This window comes from Labeo rohita, chromosome 24 (assembly GCF_022985175.1).
Source record: "Labeo rohita strain BAU-BD-2019 chromosome 24, IGBB_LRoh.1.0, whole genome shotgun sequence".
In the NCBI taxonomy this organism is placed as follows: domain Eukaryota; kingdom Metazoa; phylum Chordata; class Actinopteri; order Cypriniformes; family Cyprinidae; genus Labeo; species Labeo rohita.
This window is the reverse complement of record NC_066892.1, coordinates 25,862,899-25,884,581: the sequence shown is the minus strand read 5'-3', so window position 1 is coordinate 25,884,581 and position 21,683 is coordinate 25,862,899. Positions and strand designations below refer to the sequence as shown.

Sequence of the window (21,683 nt, the reverse complement as noted above, 5' to 3'; positions counted from 1 at the left end):
TTTCTTCTTGTGGATCACAGTGCCATTGTGTACTAAATATTGTACTACTACTATGATATCCACAGATATTATTAACAATATACTTAATTTATTGACATTATTTAATAGAAACAACTCTGTTTAGTGAGTAAGTCATAACTGAAATCAGTTTTCTTGTCTCCATTCATCACCATTACATTTTAATTGCCTACACTGAACAAAATGTGTGTAGTGAAGTAACACATTGAATTAAACATGAAATTTTGAAGTACAAAGACTAAAATTTGTTGTAAAACGTAATGCAATAATCTGTTTTATTTACAATTTTGGAAAAAAAAAAAAAAAAAAAAAAAAAACTTTTCTTCTCAGTGTACATAGGACAAACTTGCTTTCAGTAAAAAGTAGTTTTATTTCTGTAAGGCTTTAAATTTCTATATTTGTCCCTGAACCTTTTGCTCAACCCTTTATTACTGTGCCATTTATCCTGTACACTGTAAAATACAAAAAAAAAAACACAATTTGTTGAGGCAACTTAAAAAATAATGTGTTACCCTGCAGACTTAAAATTTTAAGTTCAGTCAACTTGAAATGTTAAGTTGTACTAAGTAAAAATTTAAATATTTGAGTTGACTAAACATACAATTTAGTTTGTTAAATTTAAAAGCTGGGCTTGTTACCCAGCTGCCTTAAAATTTTAAGTTGAATGAACTAAGATATCTAAGTTGTGTAACATATAATTTTAACTGTAGTGCAATTCAATATTGCATTTAAATATATTTTAAATGTAATAAAATGCAACTTCTTCATTACAAATGTGTACAAATATTTAAATACAAAACATACAAATTTTAGAAATTAGAAATTACATTAAGGCATATTTTAGTTTATTATAAATGTTTGTGAGCATATTTGGCAGAACAGATTTCAATAAACAACAGACAATACAACAATACAACAATGAAATGACAAAAAAAACATGATTACAAAAATTATTTAATTAATTAAATTAATTCTATTAATTTCGTATTAATTTAATATTAATATTAAAAATAGTTTAATATTAATTTAAACTACACTGAAAAAGGGCAACATGTAAATTACCTGGTTTTATTTGAATGAATAAATGAATGAATGAGCATCATTTTGGTAAAAAAAAAAAAAAAAAAAATTACCAAAATTGTCAAAAATACCAAAAATGGCTCTTTAAGGTAACAGTTACAGGTTACAACTTTTAACAATGAATAATACATTATAGGCCAGTTTTAATAACAGCTTGCACGTCAAAATTTGGCGTCAAAATTGTACAAAGTCATGTTTTACTAAAGATGCGCAGTGATGTATTTATGCTGAAAAGGCATGGACTTATTTTTATAGCTGACTTTATTGAATATGCATTTGTAAGAGTTTCCCTTTCAGATGCAAATTTCATGGGAGGATAGTATTTCAACGAGTCACGCAGTGCATTTTACTTACATTTGTGCTCGTCAAATTACTGGCACTTGCGCCATTATTTAACACCCAAAAAAGCCTGTCTATTTTGCGCTTAAAATAGCTGTAATTATTATTGCTAAAAGGAGGCACCACAGAAAACAGAGAAAACATATTAATTTATTTGGAATTCCTAGAATAGCTTCAGAAAATAAAAGATGACTTGGAACCCAACCAATACCAGGTCTTTCAAAACTTCTAGAAAACCTTATTTCTTTATTCTTTATTTGCGACTACGCTAATTTGCACTGCGCTTGCAATATTGTGTTCGTCAATATGTAAATAAGTTGCGTCTGTGTTCTTTAATTTGTGCATTGTTAGTAAATCAGAGAAATTTCCCCTCCCATTAGGCGCTGTTTAAAATTGCGCTTTTGCACTAATTTGCCCTGTTTAGGAAAACTGGCCCTATGTCTACTTGCAATTAGCATGCAATTCGGTGTCCAAAAACATTCTGTTCACACTAGGGATGCACCGAATTTTCGGTCGCTGAAAATTATGGACTTCCGCTGTGATCTGCTCGCATGCTCTGATAATAATACCTTTGTAGGACTATACATTATTTAAATAATTAGTTAAAAAAAGTTATATCTGATTTTGTTGCATAGAACTAAATAAAAATAATATATTGATATTTTATATTATATTTTCTGTCCAATTTTGTTGTGTTATTTTCAGTAAAAGTGTGGTTATTTTATTAGCTTGTGTTTTTTTAAACTTAGTATCATTAAACTTATTGAGTTAAATTAAAAAAAGTCTTATGAAATTACTTTATAAAAAAAAACTAATAAAATAAGTAAATAATTATTACAAAGCATTTTCGGTTTCGGGTTTGGTTTTCAGCCAAGTGCATCCCAAATTTTTTCGGTTTCCCTTTCGGCCCAGAATTTCCATTTCAGTGCATCCCTAGTTCAAACTAGTGTTGTCACAATACCAAAATTTTGACTTCGATACAATACTTCGATACTCTATTTTAATGGTTACATTAAATATATATATATATATATATATATCAAAAAGCATGTCTAATTAATTGAAATCATGAAACTGGCAGAATTTAACAGCAATTTATTAAAAGTTTTACAAAAAATGACATGTTTTTAAGGCCCTATAAAATATGTTTTATTATTTTTCTCAAATTCAGTTTTGCTTGTCTCTGTTTTCCATTAACTTTCTGGATTCTAATCAAAAGCATGTCTAATGAATTGATAAAGGATAATCAGATTTGATAAAGAATTCACTTACAGGCTATTTATTTCTTGTTTTCAGAAATACTGTGTTGTGTATTTACAATTTTCTGGTAAATAAATTCTGGTAAATATTTTTTCTGGTAAATATTCCTTAAACATTGTTTTAATAATATTTTAATAGTAGTAGTAGTAGTATCTTTACATTAAGTAATATATTCATATATTTCTGACTGTCAAGTTAAACTGAACTTTTATTTTGACTGGTTGCTGTGAAGACCTTTAGGGTCTTCATTATATGACGATAGTTTCCGCAAAAGAAACGGTAAAATGCTCATGAAATAACTCTTAGAGCAGTTCTAGAGATTATGTTCATGTGTTCATATACACCGCATGTGTGTAGTAAACAAAACTGCACGTCTGCGCCATTCACTAACACGGACACACAGAAATACGACTCTTATGAAAACACATTCTTAAAGTACTGGTACTAGTAAAATGCGGAATTGTACAGTTTTTAAAAGCAGGCGATACTTTTTAAGTACCGGTATATCGTGCAACACTAGTTCACACTTAAAGGGATAGTTCACCCCAAAATTTAAAATTATATAATTAATGACTTACCCTTGTGTCATTCCAAGTGTCACCCTACATAGAGAAGAAAAGTTGTTGAATAAAGTTATTTTTGTTTTCTTTGCGTACAAGAAGTATTTTTGTAGCTTGATAATTTTATGGTTGAAGCACTGATGTCACATGGACTATTTTATCGATGTCCTTACTACCTTTTTGCACCTTGAACGTGGTAATTGCATTGCTGTCTGCAGGGTCAGAAAGCTCTCAGGTTTCATCAAAGATATCTTAATTTGTGTTCTGAAGATGAACGAAGGTCTTACAGGTTTGGAAACGACACGGCGATGAGTAATTAATGACAGAATTGTCATTTTTGGGTGAACTATCCCTTTAAGCATGTACTTTTAAAGTACATTATTTCCATAATAAAACTATTCTAAAGTGTACTTATTTTTCACAAAGGCCTACAAGCTTTTCTCACAGTCTTTGTTTACATGTACAGTATATTGGCCTTGTATTACCTTGAGAATGACTGTGTACGTGCTTATATCCCAGTACAATAACAGGAGAGTACAATATACAATCCTATAAAGAATTTGATGAAATCATTTCTGAGAAAAGAGATTTTAAGGATTTAAGAGGTTAAGTACGTCTAGAACCGAAACTCTGAGATATACCATCTTCTCCAGATAACCATCTCTCAAGTCCCTGGTGTTGATTTGTAGAAAAGCTTAAAGAAATATCCAACAGAGGTTAATCTCTGATTAGCAAAGGTATGTCCGTGCTTGAGTCATTGAGAATGAGGGAAAAGGGGAAGAATAAATGGAGAGGGCACCTCTGAGCAAGAATTGCCCCCTGCGGTTGCCTGATGTCAGGTGTGGGAAAGCAGATGAAAGTGGGGCAGGGGTGCCGTGGCGGCCTTTGATCTAGGCTTTTGTGTGCTAAACACGGCTGCTTGCCAGCTTCTCTCTGAAGGTGCAGCCTTTGAGTGCTCTCCCATGCGCTGGCTATGCCAGTCTGTATGCCAACCTGCTGTCTCGTGCTTTCACAGAAGCGTCTGAAGTATCTTGTCCACCTTCTGCCGCTCTCTTTTTCCCCTTGAAGAGGCTGCCGCGGCACGGAGACATCGCGGTGATTGTTAAAAGATGGGGCTCGCATTCCGGAGGCGCGTGTCATGCTGAGTCAGGCCTATCCTTTATCCTTTCTGCTTCACTATCATAGCTGACTTCCAGCAGTGGCGTGATAATGATATGCATGTTCAATTTTTTATGTCTGATACAGCTTTGAAATGCGCCCGTAGTTAACCCGTTTAATCTCAACCGTCGCATTTGTGACTGCCATTTAGTTTTGAGTTTGAAGAGGCTAAAAAGAGTTGATGTATTTCACACCTGTCAACTATAAATGAAAGCGCAGATGGTATTGAATTTGTGTGAACATTTTTACATGGCCAGGGTCGAGGAGGTCTATAATACCTGAGGGAAACCGTTCGTTTGCATTCCAGTTCATCTCAATGGCAGTGACCCAGCTGGTGCAGGACTGTATGGAAGTAAGTGATTCGAATCGAACATGTTTTCTTGTGGGCTCACAGTTCAGAAGTTTTTTTAGCTGATTACGTGTCCCTGCGACTAATCACTAATCAACTGCAAATGAATGAAAGAATAAATGAATCAATACACTTTTTGCAAAAACAAAATGTTTCAAAAAATGCATAAAACTACATAAAAATACAGTAAATGCCAAGAATAAACTGGAATAAATAAAATAATAGATAATAAGAATAAAAATAAACCTAGAATAGACAGATACAATTTGATGGCAAACTTTGATGTTGGCTTGACAAAGCCTGGCCTAAAATTTGTTTCAAAGGCTTGAGGTTTAAAGGCTTTATATCAGCTACAGACAGACAGAAAGTCAGATAAAGCCAGGGGTGGGGGAAAAAAATAAATCAGGGAGACCATATTAGTCCATATAAGACCCTCAAAACCACATCAAACTAGTTGAGTTCTTATTAAACCACATCAGACCATATAATTCTAGGCATTGCTAACATATTTAACTAGTAGTTAGGATGTCCTAACGTGTACATAAGTGTTATATTAGCATGTTTATTAGCATGTTTCTAGCTAGCATGATTTACTTTAACTAGGTGATGCTAACAAGTTTTAACATATTGCTAGGCATTGTTCCCTGGTGGAAAAAAAAAAAACAGCATATGCTGGTCCTTGACCAGCATGAACCAGCAAAGGACCAGCAGCAAAGGACCAGCATAAACCAGCTAAAGACCAGCTTAAACCAGCATCAAACATACCTAACCAGCATCCCAGCATCAAAACATACCTACCAGCATATGCTGTTTTTTCACCAGCGTTATTAACATGTTGCTAGCATGTTTCGCGTATTGCTAACATTTTTAGAACACTGTAGAACACTGATAGCATGTTTAACATGTTTCTGCATGTTGCTAGAATGTTTCTTACATGCTGTAGCACATTGCTAGAATTAGTTTAAAAAATATAATTATCATGTTGCTATTAGATGCATATCGCTAGCATGTTTCTAATATGCTATCTAGTAATTGGCAACTAATAGCATGTTGCTAGGTGCTGCTAGCATGTTTAGCTAAACATTGCTAACATGTTTCTAGACATTGCTAACAATGCATATTACTAACATTTTTATAACACTGTAGAACAGTGATAACGTTTAACATGTTTTTGCATGCTGTTACCATGTTGCGTGTTTCTTGCATGTTTTAACACACTGCTAGATAAGTTTAAAAAGCCTGATTAGCATGTTTCTATTATGTTTTAGCACATCACGTTTCTATGTTATCTAGTAACTAGCAACTAATAGCATGTACTGCTAACATATGTTTAGCTAAACAATCCTAACATGTTTTAATATTTTAGCACATCACATGCTTCTAACACATTACCTAGTAGGAACTAGTAGCATGTTGTTAGGTACTGTTAGCATATGTTCAGCTAAACATTGCTAATGTTTTAACATGTTGCTAACATTTTTCTAGACATTGCTAGCATTTCTCTCGCATGTTTAGCATATTTTTAACCTTTTTATAACATTTTAGAACAGTGATATCATGTTTAACAGGCTTCCTGCATGTTTTAACACATTGCTAGAATTACTTTAAAAAGCATGATTAGCATATTTCTATTATGTAATAGCACATCATATGTTTCTAACATGTTATTTAGTAACACTTAGCAGAGTGTTGCTAGGTACTGCTGGCATATGTTTAGCTAAATGTTGCTTACTTGTTTTAACATGTTGCTAGGCATTGTTTGCATGTTATTAACATGTTGTTAACATGTTTCAACACATTCCTAGCATGTCTCTCACATGTTTAACATATTGCTAACATTTTTATAACATTGTAGAACAGCGATAGCATGTTTAAAATCTTTGCACAATGCTAGCATGTTTCTTCCATGTTTTAGCACATTGTTAGTTTAAAAAGCATGATTAGCATTGCTATTATGTTTTAACACATTGTTCTAGTAAGTAGTAACTAGTAGCATGTTACTAGGTACTGGTAGCATGTTTAGCTAAGTGTTGCTAACATATTTTAACGTTACTAGGCATTCCTTAACGTGATCCTATAATGTTGCTAGCATGTTTCTTGTATGTTTTGACTATTGCTAGCATTTTATAACATTGTAAAATAGTAATAACATGTTTAACATTTCTGCATGTTGCTAGGTACTGCTAGCATACGTTTAGTTAAATGTTGCAACATGTTTTAACAATGTTGAAAGGCATTGCTTGCATGTTATTAACGTGTGCCTAACATGTTGCTCTAGACATTGTTAGTATCGCTCGAATGTTTAACATATTGCTAACATTTTATAACATATTTAAAACACTGATAGCATATTTTAATTATATCATATTTTAAACTGTTTCAGCATGTTGTTACCATCCCTGGTGAAAAAAACAGCATATGCTGGTAGCTATGTTATATGGTCCCTAGCTGGTTTATGCTGGTCCTTTGCTGGCTTATGCTGGTCCTTGACCAGCAACATGACCAGCATAAACCAGCTAAGGACCAGTTTAAACCAGCATCAAAACATACCTAACCAGCATCCCAGCATCAAAACATAGCTACCAGCATATGCTGTTTTTTTCACCAGGGATGTTGCTTGCATGTTTAATTTGTTTAAAAAGCATGAGTAGCATGTTGATATTATGTTTTTGCACATAATATGTACTAACGTGTTTCTAACACACTATCTAGTAACTAGCAACACATTGCTAACATAATTTAACATGTTGCTTGGCACTGCCTGCATGTTACTAACAAGTTGCTTACATGTTTCTAGGCATTGCTAACATGTCTCTTGCATGTTTAACATATTGCTAACATTTTTATAACATTGTAGAACAGCGATAGCATGTTTAACATCATTCTATATGTTGCTAACATGTTTCATGCATGTTTTAGCACATTGCTAGAATTAGTTTAAACGCATGCTTAGCATTGCTATTATGTTTTACCACATCGCTAACATGTTTCTAACATATTTTAACATCTAACACATTTTAACATGTTATTAGGCATTGCTTGCATGTTATGAACATGTTTCTAACATGTTGCTAGAATGTTTCTAGAAATTGCTAGCATGTCTCTCACATGTTTACCACTATTTTAAACATTTTATAACATTGTAGAACAGTGCATGTTTACACGATTTGCATGTTGCTAGCATGTTTCTTGCATGTTGCAGCACATTGCTAGAATAAGTTTAAAAAACATGACTAGCATAGTTCTATTATGTTTTGGCACATTGCTGGCATGTTTCTAACATGTTATATAGTATCTACCCTGCTGAAAAAAAAAAAAAAAAAAAAAAAAAAAAAAAAAACGCTAAAACCAGCCTAGGCTGGTTGGCTGGTTTAAGCTGGAGGTATATGGTTTTAGCTGGTCTCCCAGCCTGACCAGCTAAGATCAACCTGGAAGTGGCCAAAACCCCTTTAAAACCAGCCTGCTGACTAGCTATGACTATGGCCAACCAGCATAGGCTGGTTTTATCTGGGTCTTTTTTGTTTTTTTTTCAACAGGGTAGCAACTATATACTCTTGACCAGCCAAAGCAGCCTTCTGACCAGCTTTGACTAGGCCAAACAGATATTTTAACATGTTGCTAGGCATTGCTTGCATGTTATTAACATGTTGCTAGCATGTTTCTAGAGATTACTAGCATGTTTAGCATATTGCTAAAATTTTTCTAACATATTTTACAACATTGATAACAACCTTTGCAAAAAGTAACCATGGTGTTATTACAGTAAAAAATAGGGCTGTGTATTGCCAAGAATCTGGCGATATGATACGTATCATGATACAGGGGTTGTGATACGATATGTTCCGATACACTGCGATACTGCAAACGGTGATATATTGGGATAGTTCTTATTTTAAGAATAGGATATACTTTAAGGAAAGCTGTAATTAAGAACACATCACCATATGCAAAGCTTAGCAAAAAGTTCAGTTCAAAAAGTTCAAAAGATCAGTCCCTGTAACATTCTTATTGAATTACTTTTTGTGCAGTATGAGTAAAGGGGGGAAATAAAATGGCTGCAGGATTCTTTAGTTATTAAATGTATAAAATGTAAGCTTTTATAAACAGAGCGTATATATTTTTAGACCCTGCTTTAAAGGTTCACAGTTTAAGTTTACAGTTGTAACATACAAAGGCACTGGCATGTTTTAAAATCAATCAGTGCAAGTTTCTTTCAGCTGAAACTGCTCAGACTCACATTTTCGCCTGGTCTGTGAAACCCGGGGGACAATGTCATAACATTTTGATTTGAACTTAAGAATTGCATCTGCTTAATATCAATGAGAAATAAAGTGCTTGCAGGAATCCTAAAGAAAAAGAAAATACATTTATTAAATATTCTTAGAACCTCTTTGTTCTGAGAATTTCACAAGTTTTGGATTTCACAAGATTTCAGTTTGTGTTTATGTTCCACGTGGAATTGCCAACTGCACAAAACGCCCCCACCACGAGAAAAAGCGGAGAAAGCGAGAGAAAGCTACCACACCTCCCGCCGCGAAGACCCTTGCTTTCACACGGGACGCGGCAAGCAGCCACCCCTCCGCACAGCAGAAGCACCCCACGGCCTGGGCAGCCAAACCGGCGCCTGCACCGCGGTCCCGGGGCGGACGTTACCACAAAAGGTATATTTTTTTCAAATATCGATATTCCGTTTTTGAGAATCGATACAGTATCGCCAAACAAAATACTGCGATACTGAGTGTATTGATATTTTCTTACACCCCTAGTAAAAATGTAGTAACCATCGTTAAACTATGGTTAGTGCAGCAAAACTATGGTTAATTTGTGATTACCATGGTTTAACTGTAGTAACCATGTTTTTTTTCTTACATGTTGTAGCATGTTGTTAGCATGTTTCTTGCATGTTTTAGCACTTTGCTAGAATGAGTGAACAAAACATGATTAGCATGTTGCTATTAAAGTAAATTAATACAATAACAAATACCAGTTTGCAGTGTCTAGCAGCCTAACAGTCTGTACAGGTAAAATAACTGGCTGATAGTGTTAGTCTCGCACATTCAGTGTAAAAATGCCATGTTTGATTTTATGTTAAAAATAAGGTGAACTTTAAGAGTTAACTCTGTTCTGTCATAATGAACCACAAACACTTCAACTCTTTTTTGCTGTTGTAAGAGTCTGTTTCTAATCAGAAAGCAAGGCCATGGTCAATTGGTTGTGGAGGGCGTATGCATAGTGGTTCGGGCTTCGTGTTTGTTTTATAATTTCTCTGGTTTCATTGGTGTTACTATAAAATTGAGTATCAGAAATAATATGAAGTTAATTCACTATGACAGAAGACAGTATTTCTCCAACAGACGGGTTATAGTTAGAGTAAATAATGCGGGCACATCAATAACATACCAGCGGAGTTAGTCATCAGGAATAGAGCTGCTGGCGGCATGTGCCAAACACTCTTTTCATTTGCGTGCATGTGTGAACTGCAGTCTGAGGATGGATTATATAATACGACAGGCACCGGAACATGCTGTTGCCCCAAAAGCTCTGCTGCAAAATACTGGCTGGCTTCTTTCTCTGATTCATTCTAAATTGATCGGTTTTGCAAACAGAAAACTCCAGCAGTGAGATCTGCTTTAAAAAAAAGAACTACGCCGCTTGCACCTGACAATACAAGATGCAGAGTACAGGAAATGCTGTGATTTTTCAATTTATTAGTCAGTGCCAAAGATTGTAAACCCATGCATCTGGAAATAATATCGAACAGGTTGACATTAAGTGTCTTCGAGACATGCTACATGCTGAGTTTCGCTCTTAGATGGACTGACACCGTGCGTTTAGGTGTGTATAGGCGGAAGACGTCGGTTCTAGTCTCGAGTGGATTCTTTTAAGTGCTTCTTTTTCCATTATGCATTTTACTGTAATGGATTAGTTATTAGGCTGACACCTGTGAACGTCACAACCCAGGCTCACTGGAATTACTTTAGTCTGCCTACATTTCTGCAAAACCTAGAAAACATTATTCCGGCTATATTTCGCTGCACTTTACAGATGCCAAAACCACAAGCGGTGCTATATTTTTTCTCCATTGCAGAATTGGGCTTGTTTTAGTGCCATGTTAACAAAAAAAAAAAAAAAAAAAAAAATTAAGATTACAAGATTAAAGTCATAATATTTCAAGAATAAAGTCAAAATATTATGAGAATAAAGTCGAAATATTACGAGAATAAATTCGAAATATTCCAAGAAAAAAAGTTGAAATATTTTGAGAATAAATTCATAATATTATGAGAATAACATCTAAGTATTATGAGAATAAAGTCTAAATATTACAAAAATAAAGTCGAAATACTACAAGAATAAAGTCGTAATATTTCAAGAATAAAGTCGACATATTATGAGAATAAAGTCAAAATATTACGAGAATAAAGTCGAAATATTATGAAAATAAATTTGAAATATTATGAGAATAAAGTCTAAGTATTACGAGAATAAAGGTGAAATACTACGAGAATAAAGTCAATATATTTTGAGAATAAAGTCGAAATATTACAAAAAAAAGTCAAAATACTACAAGAATAAAGTCGATATATTTTGAGAATAAAGTCAAAATATTACAAGAATAAAATCGAAATATTATGAAAATAAATTTGAAATATTACAAGAATAAAGTCAACATATTTCAAGAATAAAGTCATAATATTACGAGAATAAAGTTGAAATACTACAAGAATAAAGTCGATATATTTTGAGAATAAAATCAAAATATTACGAGAATAAAGTCAAAATATTATAAAAAGTAAAGTCCAAATACTTGAGAATAAAGTAAAAATACTACAAGGATAAAGTCTAAATATTTTGAGAATAAAGTTGAAATATTACAAAAACAAAGTCAAAATATTACGAGAATAAAGCCGAAATACTACAAGAATAAAGTCAAAATATTTAGAGAATTTAAATAATAGAAATTAAAGTTATAATATTTTGAGAGTATAGCCCATATGTGTTCCGTTCATTATTTGTAGCGAGCCAGCCACCCAGTAATCGCAATAATTTTGTGCTTTGTTGATTTTAATATAACACAGCTCAAATTTCAAATTCTGTCAATTTCATCACAAAATATAAATTATAAATGTGTTTTCCTCTTTATTTCAAGTTTATAGCAAGTGAAGGAACATCAGAAGGCATGGAAAAAAACAGTATAGCCTCATGAAACGAATTTTGACTTATTCTCCTAATATTTTGACTTTATTCTTGTAGTATTTCAACTTTATTCTTGTAATATTTTGACTTTATTCTCATAATATTGTATAATATAATATATAGCTGGAAACTGAAATGTATGTACAGGTAAGTTTTTGCAGTTTTTCAGAAATGTAGGCACAATCTTGTATTTCCAAAGAGCCTGAATTGGAATTTCTGAAGCAGAACGGTCTTATTTCATGCAATTTTGCATGTGCATCCTGCACAAAAACATGCTTTTTGCAATGCTTTTTGCATTTGAAATTAAGAATATAATTCAGTTCACAATGCACATAAATTTTAAACTGCTTGAGTAATGAAATCTGATTTATTTATTCAGACAGCATGCTCAATATACAATATATCTATCAGTTGCTATAATAATGTGTGATGCCAAGAGACTGTTTTTCATTCAACAGCTGAACGCAGCGGTCAGTGTGAGGAAAGAGTGCACAAAAAGCTTATGTCCATTGCAACAGTTTACTGTGGTGCTGAACTTGTATACTATACTTGTACTATATTTATAACTACTCACTCAAAGCTGTACAGTGTAAATAATTGAATTCAGACACAGCTAGAGACTACTGGGTTGTGTGTAGTGTTATAGCCATTTTACATAAAAAAAAAAAAATCACACTTTTTATTCATATTTAATGTTTTTGAGTATGTGTGTGAGTGTGCGATTTGAGTTGGATATGCAAAAACAAACAAACAAACAAACAAAATCAGATTTTAGCTGCCTATCTGAATAAATGCATAAGCATGACTGCATGCAACAGGCACTTTTACGCCCCAGGGTTCAGCAAGCTTTTACTGTGTTTTTGTTACAGCCACACACACTCTTAAAAATAAAGGTGCTTCACGATGCCATAGAAGAACCTTTTTTGTTTAAATGGTTCCATAAAGAACCTTTACCATCTGAAGAATCTTTCTGTTTCACAAAAGGTTCTTTGTGGTGAAAGAAGGTTTATCAGATTATCAAAAGATAAGAAAGAGATGATTCTTTAAAGAACCTTTCACTGAATGGTTCTTTGTGGAACCAAAAATGGTTCTTCTATGGCATCACTGTGAAGAACCTTTTAAAGCACTGTTATTTTTAAGAATGTAAAAGGTGTTTTTTTTTTTTTTTTGTGCTATACTTTGCTATTAAAGGAGAAGTTCACTTCCAGAAGAAAATTTTACATATAATTTACTCACACCCTTGTCATCCAAGATGTTCATGTCTTTCTTTCTTCAGTCATAAAAAAAATGTTTTTTGAGGAAAATGTTTCAGGATTTTTCTCCATATAGTGGACTTCTATGGTGCCTCCAAATGCAGCTTCAAAGGGTTCTAAACGATCCCAGCCGAGGAAGAAGGGTCTTATCTGGCGAATCAATCAGTTATTTTCCAAAAAAAAAAAAATTTTAACCTCAAATGCTCGTCTTGTCTAGCACTGCGTGAACTCTGTGTATTACGGTTCATGACAGTAAGGGTATGTCATTTTCTTCAATTTCAAAATCGCCATACATCGCTGTTTTATCTTTTTTTGTAAAGGGTTTTTGATCTTCTTTGCATGTTCAATTTGTAAACACTGGGTCAGTACTTCTGCAGCGATGTAGGATGATTTTGAAGCTGGATGAAAAAATGAGATGGGAGTTTTTCGACATAGCCTAACTTGTTGGGTCATTTTTTGGGGGGGTTATTATTATTATTTTTTTTATTACTCAGGTGCTGGGTTACAGTCAGTACAGAGTTTTTCTAAATTGCTGGGTCATTTTTAACACTGGGTTATTTTCTTCTACCCAGCCACTGGGTTGAGCCCGTCTCTGATGAAACAACCCAGCTGCTGAGTTACAGTCAGTCAGAGCGCAGGCTTTTTGAGTCCTCTACAAGAGAGAGCGGTTGTCACGATTTGGTGCACTTCTTCAACGAAATTAAAAGGTTTGTATACATTTTATTTAATTTATAAAGTGTATACTGTGCTGAAAATTGTATTATTTTACACATCACAACAAAAGGATGAGATGACAGTCAGCTGCTTCAGCAGCAGTTGTTTCACAAGATGGAAACGCATATTGCCTTGCAAAAAAATGTATTTATTTATTATTTTTTTTTCATTATAGTACTGAGTTTAATTTAAATTGATGTTAAAATATGTTCTCTAATGTCAGTAATGTTTGTTTATAGGCAGGTTTTGGAGTCAGTCACGGCATCTTTTAGCTACAAGTGAAATGCAAGGCTGCGGTCTGAAGTTCGCAGTTACCCTGGCGAACAGCAGCCCATTACCGGCTAAGATTTCTGCGACACACTGGCACGAGAATTAGCTCTGTTTCGGCAAAAAGAGATTACAGAGAACGGTTAAAGATACTACAATTAAAATGCTCCTCTAAATGTTACATTTTTATGTCTAAAATGCTTGCTAAACGAGTTTAAATATATGTAACATTGTAAAATATGCTGTACTGACCCAAATAAATTGAGTTTGTGTTGTATTTTGTCGATGTGTTCTTGCTTAATAATAAATGTTCATCTTTTGCTTATTGCTGTTGCCTCTAGTAATTCTGTATGTGTTTTTTTATAAGTTCCAGTCCATTTTACCATCCACAAAATCTTTCCATTGGACAAAATGCTCTTTAAGTGAGAAAAAAAGGTCTTTAGGCTATTCATTCTTCACAATAAGAAATAAAACTACTGAAAGGTTCTTTGTAAAAACCAAAATGGTTCTTCTATGGCTTCCCCTTTTAGAACTTTTGTTTCTAAGAGTGCGTAGTAGAAGAAACATCCAAGTGGAGGTGAAAGACCGCAGTTATGAGACAGTTAATAAGCAAGACTCGGAGCAAGCTAAGTGTGTTTGAGGTTTGAGATAAAAAAAAAAAATGCAAACACAAGTGCGAGGAATGGCATGCATGTGTGGGAAGTGGTTTTGGCTTGAGCAGTAATGATCTCAGCACACACAGGACTGCAGCCGGACCCTCACCGAGAGCTGACTGAAATGGCATCTGCCTCAAACGTTAAGCGCAGACCCCCAGGAAGAACACCTTCGTTTTAAATTAAATGCCAGGTTTAATGTCTCGAAGTCATCTGGGATTGATATTTAGGCTTATCTTTTTAATTTTCCAGACAAAAGGCAGGGGTACGTTTACAGAAAGCATCCAAAATAGCATCGGCAATCAGTCACTCGTAATGTTTCCTCCAATATCCCTCAAATTAATGTGCGCACCACAATCAGGAAGGAAGCAGGCAAGTGTGCACTTCTGACACCTGGAAATGACATGCGCTTGCATCCTGGCATACGAGGGCTTTCTTAAAGATGCATATTTCATGCAAATGGAAAATGCATGAGGACAGGAATCTCGGTTCAAAGTGCAGGACCGCAGCATGTGCGCGAGCGGCCATTTAAACCCCGCTGCTGGCCTGATGTAGCTTATCACGTGAGGAGAACGAGCAATGTACAAAGCAGCTTGCCAAATGAGAGAATTATGAGGATTCCACAAGACTATACAGATTTAAGTAGTAAATGATGTAACTGAGGAAGGTCAGAGAAGGGTGACATTCCAGACGAGAGTGTGTGTGGGTGAGCTGAAGCAGCTTTACAAACTTTCACTGGTTTGTGTGGGGGATCTGAGTAAATTATTGCCGTTTTGCTTGAAAATGTTGTTTATAGACAATTCATTTAACTGGTATTATTTCCTCCCTTATTAAAGGAGTTGTTTACACAGAAATGAAAATTTGCTGAGAATTTACTCACCCTCAGGCCAGCCAAGTTTCTTTCTTCATCAGAACAGATTTGGAGGGACGTGCATTCTATCACTTTCTCACCAATGGATCCTCTGCAGTGAATGGGTGCCGTCAGAATGAGAGTCCAAACAACTGATAAAAATGACACAATAATCCACAAGTAATCCACACCACTCTAATTCATCAGTTAACATCCTGTGAAGTCAAAAAACTGTGTGTTAGAAAGAAACAAATCCATCATTAAGACCTTTTAACTTTAAATAGTCACTTCTGGCCAAAATATGGACCCATAATCTATAATAACGTCCATCACCTGTTGTCCATTTATGTTAAAAAATTACTAGATTTTACTTGTAAACTGTGCTTGAACTATGCATATTTCTCCCCTAATTCAGACAAGACAAAAATACTATAGATTATGGTTATATTCATGTCATATTTTAGTTTTACACTTCACAAAATGGTAATTGATATATATACATATATATATATATATTCTTATATATTTATTTATTATTTATGTCCCACAAGATAAAAATTTATGTAATTAATACTGTCGTTATATAAATGCAGTATATACAGTATAAATGCAGTATAAATCATTAAACATGTTGTTATGTTGTTATAAAAGCTGCAATGTTTTTTTTTTTTTTTTTAAGCCAAATCTCAAATTTGTCCTGTGTCTCAAGCATGGATCAATAAATTACAACGTTTATAAATTAAAAATAAAAGCATAAAAATGTTAATAAATACCTCCAGCATAATTGTACAAGTGTCTATTTTAGTAAATGGCAATCATTTTTTCATCCATATATTTCTGAAAACATGATACACTTTGTCTCTGAAAACCATGTCCTATGGTGTGACACCATATCCTGATTTTAAATCGGCTTTTATTTTAAATCCAGAAAACACTTTAATTAGTTGAAGGACCCCATTCATGAGCATGTTACTGAAGCCCCCTGTCTAGCCCATCACATGTGCACATGGTCAATTTTTGTCTCAGAACTGTTCAAATATTTCACTTTTTTTGGAACCACTACAAAAGTGTTACGGTTTGTTGTCCTTTGGTGTGACACTGCTAAATTTTATTTTTTAATTAAAAACTGTATTTTAAACTACATTCTCATGGAAAATTTTGCAAATGTGTCTTGCTAGCTGCAAACGACAGGTTAGCTTGGAATAGCAAGGTCATGAATTGACACAAAAGGCTGAAATGTCCTTTGGTGTGACAGAAAACTTGTACTGTTATAAAGTGTCATGACAATTAATATAAAATGTGATACTTTGTTTTTGAAACAGAAAGAATTGAGGAAGAGAAACAAGTGGAAGACAGAGGACACAGAAATATAGACAGAAGATTAGCAGGGATCCACCAGAAGGGAGGAGATTTTAAGAGAACTATGCAGAAAGTAAACAGAATCAAAATGATGCCTTAAAAAGAGTAGCCGTATAGTTGTAAAAAAACTCATTCACATCTTAAAGAATATAGTTTGAAAGCTAGAAGAGTTTCAGTAACATACTGATTGAAAGAGACTGAATTGTGTTGATTAAAATTGTGTTTTGTTTTAAAAACATGTTGATATTATTTGTATCAAAATTAAACTTTCTTTGTCCTTTGACATGTTCAAAATTAAATAGAACTATTTTAACTACCATTTCTGTCCTCTAGTGTGACGTAATGTCCTATGGTGTAACACATTTAAGAACGACAGATTTGTTTTTATCTACAAAAACAAACAAACAAACAAAAAACAGTTCAGTATTGCAATAGGGGATATATATATATATATATATATATATATATATATTAGGGCTGGCAAACAATTAATCAATTAATTTGAGTTTGCCTAATATATGTGTGCATACTGTTTGTAATTATTATGCACATATAAATACAAGCACATTAATGTATATATTTAATCAATATTTATGTATTTATTATAATTTTTATAGAATTTATATTATATATAAATAAAAATATTTTGTACATAAATAACATATCTCTTAAATATATACATCATAATTACACACAGTACATACACATTGATTAGGCAAACTCAAACTTTTAATTTGTATGCGATTATTTGCGATTAATCGTTTGACAGCCCTTATATATGTATATACTTAATTTTGGCTATGTCACACCATAAGACAAATTTATGGTACAGTTCAGTAAAAAAAAAAAAAAAAAAAAAAAAAAAAAAAAACAATGAAAGAATTAGAATTAGAGAAAAGTTAGAGACTCTGTATTTTCTCAAAGAACAGACTTCATACTACATAAATATATGCATTTCTTCTTTCCACTGTTATTTTAGCATCATTAATATACTTGTATTTTGTTATCATTGTGAATTAGATTTTTTAATGTTTTTTTTTTTTTCATTTTCTTTTTCTTTCTTTCTTTAGTTAGTTTGTTAGTTTTAGCATTTTTTTGTGTTTTTGTATGTATTATTATTATTATTATTATTATATTTAATAATATAAGTTAATTTTTAAGTAATGACTTTTTTTATGGTTTTCGTTTTATTTTTAGTTAATGAAAATAACTGACATAGTGACTCAATACTGTGACAAACCAGTCCCAAATATAACAAATAATAAACAATGATTATGGCAAAAATTATTAAAATTCTAAATGCCATTGTGTATAATTGCAGATGCAGTTTCCTCTGATAGCAATTTGCAGCGTGTGCTGATAAACAGATAGTCGTCTATATACTACACATCCATTCACCACAGCTCGCTAAAGTGAGAAGCTATGAACTCAATGAACTCTAGTGCTCGTGAACAACCACCTTGTTTTAGTGCCTTGCAGCAAAAACGGAGGTGTCCGTATGTTTGCGATTTTACAACAGCTTCGAGTGTGTCTAATCCAATCAGATTGTAGAAAGCAGTTTTGTGCATTGCCTACATCTCTGCCACACGCCGCGCCGTACTGCAGTAATTGAGCGGCTCCAGTCGCACGGAGGTCTCGGAGAGAGAGAGACATCATTTAAAGGCAGACAGAATGAGATGAGCTACTGTCAGACTCCTCCGAGCGTGGCCAACATTGTCATCTCTCCCAACCTATCCTCATGTGCGCTGATGTGCATCTCGGAATGACAAGATCTTCCTGTCTTCCTGTCTTTCCCTCCCTCTGGAGTCAGTCAGTATCCGGGAGGCATCAGTCTTGGATCACTACGCTCAATCAAAACCTGGTCAAGGAAGAGCCGCATAATGTGACAGAGGCAATGTCTCTTTGATGCCGTCTCGTCAGCCTAGTGCCAAGAGAACCAGACACTCCGAGTCTAAATGGATGATTGGGAAGAAAAAAGAGACAGGTAGAGAAAGACACTCTCGGCTGTATTAAATACAATCCCGGCGTTGACCTGCAGGTTGGCTCTGTTTGATTAACTGGCCTTAGTTTTAATTAGCAGGCCCTCGAAGACCGCCCCGTATCGAATGAAAACACGCAACATACCGTAATGAAATAAAACTCTGAAATGGAGGTATCAGGCTCTCGTATGATAATATCAGCTCATTATATTTAGATTGTTTTACCTGCAATCCCATCTCCGCTCATTGCCCTCCATTATAAGGCAGTTGAGGCAATTGAGGGGAAATCAAAGCGGAGACAAACAGATAATAATTTTTTTGTGGTTATGTAATGTCATTTAAAGGCTAATGCAATTTATAATAAACCTGATCATGTCGTAAATTCACAGATGTGCTCTGGAGGTGCTGTCTTAATTTTCTGCATCTTCACGTTGTATACACACTGCCCTCTAGTGTGTCTGATGGAGCAGTCGTGTGGGGCGAGAGCTGCCGGAGTGAATGCCAATGCGTCTTCTGCGAGTCTGGAGGATTTGACAGTCAGAGCCGTTTTGTACGTGCCACTCAAGGGCGACGTGAAAGAACCGCAAACGAGCCCACACTGCTCTTAAAAACCATGTTGACATAACAATTATTTGCATTACTTTGACCCTTTTAAGACAGAAGAGGGCTGATCAATAAGTCAAGATGTTGCAATCATAATCTCTAGATATTTTAACAGAGATGTTTTCTGGGGGAAAAGACTGGTATATACAGCAGCTGGGCAATTAGATAGAATAGAATTAAATAAAAAGAAAATAAATGAATAAATAAAAAATAAATATATATATATATATATATATATATATATATATACAGTAAATTGTATACTTTTGTATTTAAATCTAATAAACATAATTACGCATAACACAAAGCATATAAATGCCACAGATATATATATATATATATATATATATTGCTTATTAATATTCAATTTTAGAATTTAATACAGAAAAATAAAATTGTTATTATACAAAAATTAAAAAGTTAAAAATTAACTTTTAAAAAATAAATAAATTAGTGAATAAACAAACAAACAAATAAATAAACAAACATTTAAAATACATTTTTATTTATTACTCATACACATTCATAAAAAATAAACTTTTTTAAATAAATAACTAAATAATATATATGTGTGTATTTTATATACAGTAAATTTTGTACTTTTTATTTTTTGTATTTAATTCTAATAAATACTTACACATAACACAAAGCATATAAATGCCACAGATAGATATATTTTTTTGCTTGTTAATATTCAATTTTAGAATTTAATACGAAAAAATAAAATTGTATTTCTACACATTTATAAAAAAAAATAACTTTTTAAAAATAAATTAGTAAATAAATAAACAAACAAACAAATGAATAAACATTTAAAATAAAATTGTATTTATTACTCATACACATTCATTAAAAATATATATATTTTTTAATAAATAAATAAATGTGTGTGTGTGTGTGTGTGTGTGTGTGTTTTATATACAGTAAATTGTATACTTTTTTATTTTTTGTATTAAATTCTAATAAATACTTACACATAACACAAAGTATATAAATGCCAACGATAAGATATAATATTTTTTTTTGCTTGGTAATATTCAATTTTAGAATTGAAATACAGGAAAATAAAATTGTATTTATACACATTTATTAAAATAAATAAATAAATAAATAAATAAATGTATTTATTACTCATACACATTCATAAAAATAAACATTATATATATATATATATATATATATATATATATATTGCATATAGATAGATAAATAGATAGATCAAGTAAATTAGTAAATAAATATTTTAAATAAAATTGTATTTATTACTTGTACACATTTATTAAAAATAAACTTTTTAAATAAATAAATAAATATCATAGAGATCTATCAGCTAAGGCAAGTAATACACAATGTATATGTTTTTACATTTGTTATAATTTGCCTAGTCGATATTTAATGAACAAATTTCATGCAAATGAAAGAGTAATTAGCGTGCAATGTGATTACATAAGTGTAACCGCCTATCCAGTCATTTTCAGATGTTCTTTCATTATTGTTAACAAACCATCCATATCCTGTATGGTCAACTAATTTCACCCGATAAATCCATTATATTTTTGTCAAGGAAAAGTAGCTCATGCAATTTGTTAAAAATGATGTAAACAGATTCTAAGAGGGCAGGAAAATAGGGAAAAATGCACAAAGTAGAAAAAAAAAAAAACCCTGTCGATTAATAAAACTAAATAAAAGATACAACACCAAGGTCATCTGAGGATACAGTGAATGAGGAAACCTGAAACCACGTTTACGTCACACCGTGCCTCTCTTTCCTCTAATGGCTGTGAGTGTGTTCTTTCGCTCAGGGAGAAGAATTCTAACTTCACCGCTATTATGTCATTGTGTACTTAACGTCTTTTCCAAACAACAACCACCACACAGAATTCAAAACACCAAAACAGTTATTTTTTTGCAGTTGCCAAGAAGTGCATTTTTATGTAACTGTGTTACCATTTCAAAGGCGAATGAAACCAAACTTTAGGGAAGCTAGACTTCGGTTGCATAACTTTGCAAAGCTCTCTCTTTTTTTTGCAGATTTCGACATTTT

General features: G+C 33.0%; 1 long non-coding RNA gene across 1 annotated transcript; it reads left to right on the top strand.

Annotated features, from left to right (window-relative positions):
• The first annotated feature begins 9,306 nt into the window (after nt 1-9,306).
• On the top strand, nt 9,307-14,396 carry LOC127155830 (uncharacterized). Its single transcript, XR_007825651.1, has 3 exons — nt 9,307-9,425; nt 13,787-13,921; nt 14,168-14,396. It is a non-coding gene; the product is annotated as an uncharacterized LOC127155830 (long non-coding RNA).
• The last annotated feature ends 7,287 nt before the right edge of the window (nt 14,397-21,683 follow it).